Below are 11,624 nucleotides of genomic sequence, written 5' to 3' on the forward strand. Positions count from 1 at the left end.
TGATACATTTCCGACAGTATTTTCATTTTACTACCCAGCAATTCTGTCTCCAATTTAGATTTGCTACTTCCAAATCCGTTTCTTTTATTATCCTCTCTAAACACATCTTGTAACAATCGGTTACCTTTCCTCTTAGTTCTTCGAATGTCTTTAACTTTGTTTTATTATCACTTCCATCAGCAAGTCTTTGTATGTCGCCCATTCAGTTCCCATATTTATGTATTTTTTTGACTGCAAAAGCCTCCAGAGGTGAGAGCCACCTCGGAGTTTTGCATTCCAATAATGTTTTATGTCTGCTCCACACCTCATACAATGATTTTCTAATAGTATGGTTCAAAAACCCTCTGTGCATTCTGACCATTCTGACCACAGGTAGGCGTGCCACGCGAATCTGTTGTCAAATCCCTCCAAATCCAATATATCTGAATTATCTAAGGTTATCCTGGGTGGCGCTGTGGGTAAAACCTCAGTGCCTAGGACTTGCCGATCGCATGGTCGGCGGTTCGAATCCCCGCGGCGGGGTGAGCTCCCGTCGTTCGGTCCCAGCTCCTGCCCACCTAGCAGTTCGAAAGCACCCTTAAGTGCAAGTAGATAAATAGGTACCGCTTTACAGCGGGAAGGTAAACAGCGTTTCCGTGTGCTGCTCTGGTGGTTCACCAGAGCAGCTTCGTCACGCTGGCCACGTGACCCGGAAGTGTCTGCGGACAGCGCTGGCTCCCGGCCTCTAGAGTGAGATGAGCGCACAACCCTAGAGTCTGTCAAGACTGGCCTGTACGGGCCTTTACCTTTTACCTTATCCATTCTCTCAACCAACAAAAAGACGCCGCCTCGTAGTAAATTTTTAGATCTGGCAGGGAAAAACCGCCTCTTTCTTTTGCATCTGTCAATATTTTATACTCAATTCTTGGCTTTTTAACCTGCTAGATAAATTTAGACAATCTTCTTTGCCATACATTAAATTGTTTTGTTCCACTGATAACCGGAATTGTCTGAAATCAAAACAGCAGTCTCAGGAACACGTTCATTTTGATAGTTGAGAATCTACCCATCATTGATAATTTCATTCTTATATATACTTATATTCTTTTGAGCCTACACCAATCCCCTTTATTTCTTTTGTTGCTTCTATTTTCCTCAACAGGACCTCTAGTATTGTTATAAATAACAATGGCGATAGCGGGCACCCCTGTCTGGTTCCCTTTGTTATCTCAATTTTGTCTGTGAAGTTATTATTAACTATCAATTTAGCATATTGTTCCAAATAAATAGCCCGAATACCATTTAAACGTTTTTCACCGATATCCATAAATTCTAAATTTCTTTTCATAAAATGCCAAGACACATTATCAATTTTTTTTTCAGCATCCAGAAACATTGGGGCGGCTTGTTTGTCTCTCCTGGAGTCCAGATATTCCATTATATCAATTATATTTCTTTCTCTCCCCCCCCCCACGGAATAAATTTATTCACAGGAAAAAAAGGTGCGTGGGTTTTTTAAAAAGTGAAATCACTCTCATCATTTATTAAGTTAAAAAACAGCAATTGAAAAGCACCGATCAGACATTGCATTTCGAAGCCTCCATCGCAAACTCAAATCTGGTTGCAATTTTTTGGGGGGAGGGGAAGGATCTTGGCTTTTTTAAAAGGGATTCGGCATTCGGGGAATTCCAAGATGCAGGATAGAGACGCATTCGGGGTGGGCTAAAGACCTCAAGGGATCCCACTCTGACATTTGGAAATCTCTCCTCTCCTAGGGCTCCCTTCTGGCTAGCCTAAGGGAGGAGGGAGGGGCGGGGCTGGCTGCCCTGGCGTTGGGAGATGGGGGCCACATGGGGAGAGAACGGGGTGTCAAGGGGCCATGGCGATCCAGCCGAGGATGAGGAGGGAACCACCATACGGGGCTGCCTTGGTCAGGATCGGGTCCCCTGTCACGGCGTGGTAATACAGGGCGCCAGAGAACATCCCCATGCCCAGAGACAGGATGCTGCCGGCCATCATGGGATAGCGGCAGTGGGGCACAGCCAGGAGGGCCAGGCTGTGGAGGAAGTGGTATTTGTTGGCCATCTCGTAGAGCTCTTTCAAGTCGTCATCTCGGTCGCTGCGACGGAAATCGTGAGCCCCATAGGCGGCCGCCCCGACGGCTGCAGCCCCGCTCAGCGCAACAAGCCGTCAGAAAAACGCCCCGGCGCCCGACATATCAATTATATTTCTAACATTGTCCTTCATCTGTCTACCAGGTAGAAATCCAGTTTGGTTCTTTCCAATCTCCTCTCCAAATACATTTTTAAGTCTATTGGCCAATATACTGGCAAATAATTTGTAATCATTATTTAGGAGCGAGATTGGCCTATAATTTTTCACCTGCCTTATGTCCGTGTCTTGTTTGGGAATTAGTGCACTATGGGCTTCTTTCCAAGTAATATATTTTCTTTTTTTAAGAGGAAAAACACATTGGTTTAAAACATTATATATTTCCAGCCTGATGTGTTGTTGTTTTTGAAGCCAAATTCAATGGAAATGCATTGTTTGAAGAGTGAATAGATGTATATGCAGAATATGTAAACGTGCACTGTGAAAGCTTTGTAATATTACTTTTGTGATTTTGGGTAAAATTGATGGATGAAGAAAGTGTTGAACTAAAAGCAAACTGTGTGCTTAACTTGTGTTTGTATCTTTTCGTTTCTAAAGGGACCTTTACAAATTGAATTTAAAATAAACAAGCAAACTCCAAAATTAAAAAAAAATATAGAAAAAATAATATTGGTTGGAGCTTTTCTCTGCTTCCTCTAGCTACTCTCCCACAATATATACTGCCGGGGAGGACAAAGCATATGCACAGCTTTGCCACCCATCTCTCAATATGCCCTATACATTTTACTTCTGGTTGGGCTGGAGCTGGCATTTTTCTGATGTCTGCACGTTCTGTCATTGTTGCCTCAAAGCCAATAATATTTATGCTTTAAAAATGCAGAGGAAAAGAACGATAATAGTTATTTTATATGGGTACATGGACAAAGTCTTGTTTGCTAAGGCAAGTAAAAATTGCACAAAAGAAGAAAAGGTAATTCCACCACACTTAAGAAATCCATCTTAATATCATTCATAGAGCAATAAATAGCATTAAGTGGGCCAATCCAGACATAGATCATACAACCCTAAACCACTTGGAGACACAAGATGGATTTTGTTCCAGTCAAACAAATCACTTATTTTCTAAGGGAGCAATATTTACAGCAGTGGAAGGGGAACAAATTAACACTATTTTCAGTATAGAAAAGGCCCAGGGGTGGATTTAAGAAGTATAGGCACATCGATCCCACCCACCCCTCACACCCTTTATTTATTTTTTATTAATGAGAACCTACAAATCCACTGTTTTATGGAATTGTAGTTGAACAAGGGAAACAAGAAAATAGTATTGCCGCTCTCTTTTATTGGTTTTGTTAAAATAGGATTTTCCATTCTGACTGGCCAATTTGACTGCAGCAGCCTGCTGCTGATATTATGAATAATGTTTTCTGAATGAAACTTGGATCAGAATGTTATGCCGTCCTGCATTTCAGATGGAAATAGGAACACTCTTCCTGGCCCAGTCAATTACCACCACCCCCGCTACTTTTTATCAGCCAAGAAGGGCAAGAGTCCGAAGCACAAGTCGTTACCCTGACTAATACAAACACCTTGTCCACATCCTCAAGCCTTACTATCTGAAAATTATCCAAAACAACAGGACTAGACAGTGCTCTGGACACCCATGAGACTCATCTGCTATAACAGCAGAGTCAAGATCCCAGCGGATGCAAGTGGTTTTATCCTCAAAATGCTTTGCAAACAAGTCACAGTGCTTACACATAGCTACCATTGGTTCCACCACCTCCTTGAGTCGGACTGTCTTTCTTCTTCATTAGCGATCACTTGTAGCTGAGTATACTGCTATCTTCAGTACCACTATGTATGCTTAATGATGAGCCCACACCACTGTTCAGTTGTATTCAGCGAGATCTTTCCTCCATCTTTCAACTTGTTTCCTTTCCCTAAGTTCTGCAGTATACCAAGGAGTCAAGTGGGAGAGGATGCTCAGAAGTGATCATGTCAAAAGCCTGAGCCATTCAGATGTTCCAGAGGCTGGCCAGGGCTTTGATAGGAGTGCCAGTCATATCAGACAGAAAAAAACCTCAGCGTTACCTGGAAACCCATTAGATACACCAGCCTCCAGAGGCGGATAATCCTAATAGGTCCCTTGCCTCTAGAAAGTTGAAAAGTGGTGTTATGTACTGAGTTGAATAGGATCCAAAATGCAGCAGTCTGATTGGTCCTAGAACAATAGGCTCCAAAATGCAGCAGTCTGATTGGTCCTAGAACAATAGGATTCAGAATGCAGCAGTCTGATTGGTCCTAGAACAATGCAGCAGTATGATTGGTTGGCAGGAGCCACCCAATCCAGCTCCAGATAGAAGTGAATCCACAACCCAATTGGCCTACAGGAGAATTCCGGAATTAGCCAATCACGTGCAGCCCATTGTGTAAATAATGTATATAAAGCAGATACTTTGAGGGGACTTCCATTCCCTCCTCACCACCATGAGCTGAATAAAGAGCATGAAATCCACTCTCGACTCTGAGTATATTTCACTGGCGACGAGGATGGGATCCCACTGAGCTGACCGCCACACACAGCACCGCAGCACCGCCACCTGCCGCACCGCTGCCTCGCACCGTGTATCCAGGCTTCAGCTCCGGGACCCAAGGAACTCAGAATGGCAACCAACAGCAGCTTCTCACCGTTCAACCCAGCATCCGGAGACTGGGAAGCGTATGCCTCCCATTTCACCTTCCTCCTAGAAGCCAAAGGGGTCACCGACGAAGAAGATGCCAAGAAGAGGGCGATGTTCTTCAGCGTCTGCGGAGAGGAGACGTTTGAAATTGCCCGGGCTCTCCTTGTGCCTGAAGACGTCGCTACTGTTCCATACAAAACAATAATGGAACAGCTGAAGGGGCACTTTTCGCCGCAGCCCTCAGTGGTGGCTCGTCGAAATGCCTTCTACGCAAAGCGGCAAGCCCCTGGGGAAACCATAACAGGGTTTGTGACCTCTCTCCGCCAAGCTGCCCGGTTCTGCAACTTCTCAGAATTGGAGAACATGCTTCGTGACCGCCTCGTCGGTGGCCTGAAGGATGAGAAGCTGCAACGACGCCTCTACGCCAAGAAGGACCTAACGTTCCAGGTCGCCCTGGAGGAGGCCCTGGCAACAGAAGCTGCCGAGAGGTCGACGCAAGAGGCACGAACCAAGCCTGCTGTCCCAACCGAGGGTCCACCACGAAGACCTCACCGACGACTCAGGATCTGACAGGGAGGAGGTGCACCGAGTACAGCAGCGCACTCAAGCAGCACACAGACCACAGCTGCCTCGACGAGAAGGAGGGAACTGCGCAAGCTGCGGGGAGAGTCACGAGAGGAGGACCTGCCGTTTCCGCAACGCAGAGTGCAGGCAGTGCAGAAAATTGGGACATATCGCCCGGGTGTGTCGGGCTCGGCCCACCCGACGCCAGGCATCAGATGACCAATCGAAGAGCTCCAGGTCCCAGGGCCCAACGCACCAAGGCAACTCGACAGAGCTCACAGACTTCCAGGTATACCAGTTGCCCCACCCCAATGTAGAGAAAATTTATGTAGAGGTACAGATAGAGGGGGCCCCGTGCCACATGGAGCTTGACATGGGTTCAACTCTATCCATAATCTCGGCAAGGACCTTAAAGAAACTGTGTCCTACTGGGGGTCCCAAACTCAGGCCGGCCCCATTCACCCTCCGGGACTTCCAGAAACGTAAGGTCCCCACAATGGGGGTGGGGACCTTCAGGGTGCAATATCGAGGGTGGACGCGGCAACTGGACTTGCTTGTGGTCAAGGGCCCCTACATTAGCTTACTGGGATTGGCATAGTTTGGACCACTGGGGCTAGCCGTCACCGGGGTGAACCACACTAGCTTACAAGTGGACGTGGACGCCATATGCAAGGAATTTCCTGTGGAGAGAATCAGAACCTACAGGGTTAAGAGGTTCTGTGTGACGTCTTACATTCTGAGGTGTGGTTGAGTTTACTGAGGGGAGTGTTTCCTGAGTTCAGTTCTGTTTCGTTTTTGCGGAGAGAGGACGCAAGATGTGTGAGTTGTCGCCCGGAGAGATTTAAGAGCTGTTTTTCTACATGAATAAAGACTTTTAGAAGATAAGGAAGACACCGTGCGTGAAAGCCTGATTTATGTTTACACACACGTACAGCAACAGTTTCTCGCTGCGTGCACTCTGCCCCCCCTGCCTAGGTCAGCTTCAGGCTTCCGAGCAGAGCTGCGCAGGGGAAGCGCTGGCTGGACGGCAGGGCAATTTGCCAAGATGCCAAGAGGTTATGGATGGTCAGAAACGCTTTGAAGCTGTTGCCAGACGTGCCGGTGTGTGGGAGCCAGCTGAGGAAAGGCTGCAGAGAGCTTGGAGCTGTGCCTAACGTTTGGAGGCAAGCTGACGACGCTGAAGCCAGCTTTGAGTCCTGCCTGAAGTTGAGAGAGGCAGACGAACTCAGCTGGGAGGAGCTGATCTGCTGGACCGGGAGCTGGAGAGCGGCTGTTTGTTTACGTGAGTACGCTGGGCCCCGGGGGAAGATGGCAGATGACCAAGAGGTGCTTGAAGCTCCGCTTGAGAAGCTTGAAGAGCTCACCACCCAGTCGTGGGAAACCTGGGTCAGGAGGGTGAGAGCCTGCTTTTGGGCAACTGGCCTGTGGGAAGTATGCAAGAAAGAGCCGTCCCAAGCCAAACCAGCTGCTGCTGAAAATGCACAACTGGTGGACAGAGATGCAGAAAAGCTGCAGTCTGCTTTTCTGGAGGAGAAAATGCAGAGAGAGAAAGCAGTGAGAGCTGAGATCTGCATGTTGAGAGCAAGCGTACACGCTAAGCTGTTGCCGCATTTGGAAGGCATTGAGTCGGCCTGTGAAGCCTGGAAAGTGCTGAGGGGTTTGTGTCAAAGCTCAGCAGGAGGCCAGGAGCAGGATGATGCCGAGTGCTCAGCCAGAAGCCCTGATTTTACAGCCTCACGGAGTGCTGTTGGAGGTGTCGGGGGGGGGGGCAGAGAAGCCCAAAAGCCAGTTTGGAAAAGTTTCCACTGTGTATGACGAGGGGAAGTGCCGTTTCAGAGGGGGCGGAGCTGGCCCGGAAGCTTTGTTAGCTGAGAGCTCACCCCAGTGTTTTTCCGCTCGTCGCTGCTACGTTTGCAATTCTCCTGACCATCTGCGTCGCAACTGCCCACAGAGAGCAAGGGAGACAGGGCAGGATGTCTCCAAGGTCGTTTCCCATGGGAATCAGCCGGGTTTCCATGGCAACCAGTCCAGCAGAGGAGGCAGGCATGGGAAGTCACAGAGAGGACGTGGCTCAGAGGAGGAAGACGGCGCTTATCAGCTAACTGCATCCATGGCGGTTGTAGAGGACACCTGCAAAGGCCCCAAGGACGGGGGCAGTGAGACGTTTGTTGTGATGGCAGCTTGGAAGGACAGCTGCAGTGAGAGCAACGTGATACGTTGGATTATTGACAGTACTGTCAACAAACATCTGATAACTGAGACACCTGGTGTTGAGATGTGGGACTGCAAACCTGTTTTGGCTGGGAAGACAGTGTGTTTTGCAGACAATTTACAAAAGCCATTGTCTAAAGTTGGACATGTTTATGTTTCTGTTTTGCAGGCGCAGCTGCGAGTCTACGTGGCACCGGGGATACAACATTGTATTTTATCTGTACCTTGTCTCTTACAGGAGGGGTATAAGGTTTGCTTTGAGAAGGATGTCTGCACAATTTCCAGAGGGGGGAAAGTCCTGATCAGTGTTCCAAAAGGGCACAACGGCTTTTTTGTTCTTGAATCACCTCTGGAGGGTAAAGGGTGTACTGAGAAAGTACAGGCAAAGTCTGCAAATGTTCATGCTCATGTTTCATGTGCTTGCGTGTGGCACAAGAAAATGTCACATGGTTCCTGTGAGGATATCCAGATGCTATCGGAGTGCACTAAAGGGTGCAAAATAAGGGAATGTGGTAAACCCCTAAGGTGCAGGGCTTGCAGAAAAGCCAATGTAAAAGGGTGTGGTTTTCCCAGAGTGGAGAGGGTGGCCACAAAGCCTTTTGAGCTTGTGCACACAGACCTTTTTGGGCCCATGCAAAAGCAGAGTCTTGGCAGGGCCAGGTTTGGGCTGACGCTGCAGGATGATTTTAGCCAGGTTGGCTGGTTTTATCCTCTGAAACGGAAAGAGGATGCAACGCAACTGATCAAAGATTGGATTGCGGAGGTGGAACAAAGGTTCTCCACCAAGGTGCAGGGGTTCCAGAGTGACCGAGGGTCGGAGGTCACTGGGTCTGCTCTGCAGAAATTCTTTCGCCAGAAAGGGATACGTCACAAGGTGACTTCTCCTCAGGAGAAGGGAGTGGCAGAGCTTAGGAGCAAAGCTCTGGTTCAAGCAACAGAGATTCTACTGAATGACTCTGGTTTGCCTCAAAGCTTTTGGGGGGAAGGAATTAAATTTGTAAATTTCACGAAGAATAGGTCCTACAATTCAGTGGTAGGTGACACCCCGCATTTTATGCTTTACGGAGAGAAGCCAAACCTGCATTTCCTCCGTGTATTTGGATCGAAAGCTGTGGTGTCGGTACTGAAGTTTCTGCAAGAGCAGGGTGGTCCAAAGGTCCAGGAAATGATCTTCTGTGGGTATGATCCTGCAACAAATGGGTGGAAGTTTGCATACCCAGAGGGTGATCAGACCAAGCTTCTGGTCAGCAAGCATGCTGAGTTCTGTGAGCAGGATGGTTGGGCAAGGCGCAAAGTGAGCCCTGACGTTCACTCAGATTGTCTATCTGAATCTGAGGAGGAAGGAGAGCTAGAGGCTGAACCTGAAAATGAGGACCAGGTCCAGGATCAAGGTCCGGAACAGGTTTGGGCATCTCCACGGGTTGTTAAAGGAGTGTCCAAAAGTGAGCCTTCATCTCCTGTTAGCATAATGGAGAAAGCTCACAGATGGGTCAAGTCAGAGGGGGAGTCGTCTGGTGAAGAAGACGCACTTGCTGGCCCCAGTGGGTCAGAAGAAGCACCTGAGTTTGTGCCCAGGCGTTCATCTCGGGAAACAAAGGGAATTCCACCTGAAAGGTATGAAGCCACTAGTGTTTGGGTTGGTGTGGCTGGGTGCGAATCTGAGATTTGTGAGGAGGTTCAACAGGTGCCTGACGAAGACGCCAGGAAGAGGCGCAAGGCAATGGGGAAGGTGTTGAACTCTCAAGGGTCTGTAAATATGTGTGTCCACAACTCCTCTCAGATTGTAAGGCGAGAGGGGGTGTGGAGAGAATCAGAACCTACAGGGTTAAGAGGTTCTGTGTGACGTCTTACATTCTGAGGCGTGGTTGAGTTTACTGAGGGGAGTGTTTCCTGAGTTCAGTTCTGTTTCGTTTTTGCGGAGAGAGGACGCAAGATGTGTGAGTTGTCGCCCGGAGAGATTTAAGAGCTGTTTTTCTACACAAATAAAGACTTTTAGAAGATAAGGAAGACACCGTGCGTGAAAGCCTGATTTATGTTTACACACACGTACAGCAACAGTTTCTCGCTGCGTGCACTCTGCCCCCCCTGCCTAGGTCAGCTTCAGGCTTCCGAGCAGAGCTGCGCAGGGGAAGCGCTGGCTGGACGGCAGGGCAATTTGCCAAGATGCCAAGATTTCCGGGGGTTTTCGATGGGAAATTGGGACAGTATACGCCCCCCCATTGCTCTACAGCTTGACCCCGCAGTACGACCTGTCAGGCTCAAGGCCCGCTGGGTCCCGTTTGCCCTGAAACCTCGTATAGACGAGGAATTGGACCGGCTCGTGGAGCAAGGAGTGCTGGAGCCTAATGCCCCCTGGGAAACCCCAATCCTCACACCCGTCCAGCCTAATGGTACAAATGTACCATAAACAAGGCCCTCACGGCCCATGCATACCCAGTGCCAGTGGTCAGCCATGTCCTTGCCACCCTGGCTGGGTCAAAATTTTTTGGCAAGCTGGACTTGGCCCAAGCATATCAACAGCTGCCACAGCAGAGGCACAGACGACTGTGACGCACAGAGGAGCGTTCAGGGTAAAGCGGCTGCAATTCGGTGTCAGCGTGGCACCAGGAATATTCCAGAATCTAATGGACTCTCTCCTTAAAGGGATTCCTGGCGTCACCCCCTTCTTCGATGATGTGTTGATTGCTTGGCTCACACCAGAGGAGTTTGAGGACCGCCTCCGCACCGTTCTGCAGCGTTTCCAGACGGCGGGTCTCAAGGTGAAGCGGGAAAAATGTCTACTAGGATTGCCTCAGGTGGACTTTCTGGGATTTATGGTGGACGCAGAAGGGGTCCACCCAACTGGGGACAAGGTACGGGCCATTTGTGATGCCCCAGCGCCCAAGAGCAAGACTGAACTTCAGGCCTTCTTGGGACTATTGAACTTTTACCATTCCTTCCTTCCCCACAAGGCGGCGGTAGCGGAGCCCCTACACAGACTCCTGGACAAGCGGGCTCCTTGGGTGTGGGGCCAGCGCCAGGAGGCCGCATTCCAGGCAGTCAAGGACTTGCTTGTCTCAAACGCGGTCTTGGCACACTTCGACGAGAGGCTGCCGGTGGTGCTAGCATGCGACGCCTCGCCCTATGGCATCGGCGCTGTCCTGGGACTCCCGGATGGAAGAGAGGTACCGGTGGCATACTTTTCCCAGACACTCAACGCAACCGAGCGGAACTACGTACAAATCGACAAGGACAAGGAGACCAAACGGCCCCATCACAGCCAGCATCATTGGAACACAAGCCAGAACCTGAACCCCGGACCAGGGAACACCCCAGGCTGCAACGCACACGTAGGCCGTCGGTGTACCTTGAGGACTATGAATGCAACCTCCCGGACAGGACTGGAACTTAGAGGGGAGGGGTGTTATAGAATCATAGAATCATAGAGTTGGAAGAGACCACAAGGGCCATTGAGTCCAACCCCCTGCCAAGCAGGAAACAAAATCAGAGCACTCCTGAAATATGGTTGTCAAGCCTCTGCTTAAAGACCTCCAAAGAAGGAGACTCCACCACACTCCTTGGCAGCAAATTCCACTGTCGAACAGCTCTTACTGTCAGGAAGTTCTTCCTAATGTTTAGGTGGAATCTTCTTTCTTGTAGTTTGGATCCATTGCTCCGTGTCCGCTTCTCTGGAGCAGCAGAAAACAACCTTTCTCCCTCCTCTATGTGACATCCTTTTATATATTTGAGCATGGCTATCATATCACCCCTTAACCTCCTCTTCTCCAGGCTAAACATGCCCAGCTCCCTTAGCCGTTCCTCATAAGGCATCGTTTCCAGGCCTTTGACCATTTTGGTTACCCTCCTCTGGACACGTTCCAGTTTGTCAGTGTCCTTCTTGAACTGTGGTTATGTACTGAGTTGAATAGGATCCAAGCTGCAGCAGTCTGATTGGACCTAGAACAATAGGATTCAGAATTGTTATGTACTGAGTTGAATAGGATCCAAACTGCAGCAGTCTGATTGGTCCTAGAACAATAGGCTCCAAAATGCAGCAGTCTGATTGGTCCTAGAACAATAGGATTTAGAATGCAG

General features: G+C 49.0%; 1 long non-coding RNA gene and 1 pseudogene across 2 annotated transcripts in view; one reads left to right on the forward strand and one right to left on the reverse strand.

Moving 5' to 3' along the window:
* LOC310697719 overlaps positions 1 to 9,166 on the forward strand; it is a 606,556-nt gene extending 597,390 nt beyond the window's left edge. Inside the window, exon 3 of the long non-coding RNA XR_014521158.1 lies at positions 9,093 to 9,166. This is a non-coding gene — a long non-coding RNA (uncharacterized lncRNA). The remainder of the gene's footprint in view (positions 1 to 9,092) is intronic.
* LOC310697859 (transmembrane protein 256 homolog) lies at positions 1,519 to 2,196 on the reverse strand (annotated as a pseudogene). The gene has a single exon. The product of its transcript is annotated as a transmembrane protein 256 homolog (transcript).
* Positions 9,167 to 11,624: the final 2,458 nt, after the last annotated feature.

This window comes from Podarcis liolepis, assembly GCF_965112155.1.
Source record: "Podarcis liolepis genome assembly, chromosome: W".
In the NCBI taxonomy this organism is placed as follows: Eukaryota; Metazoa; Chordata; class Lepidosauria; order Squamata; family Lacertidae; genus Podarcis; species Podarcis liolepis.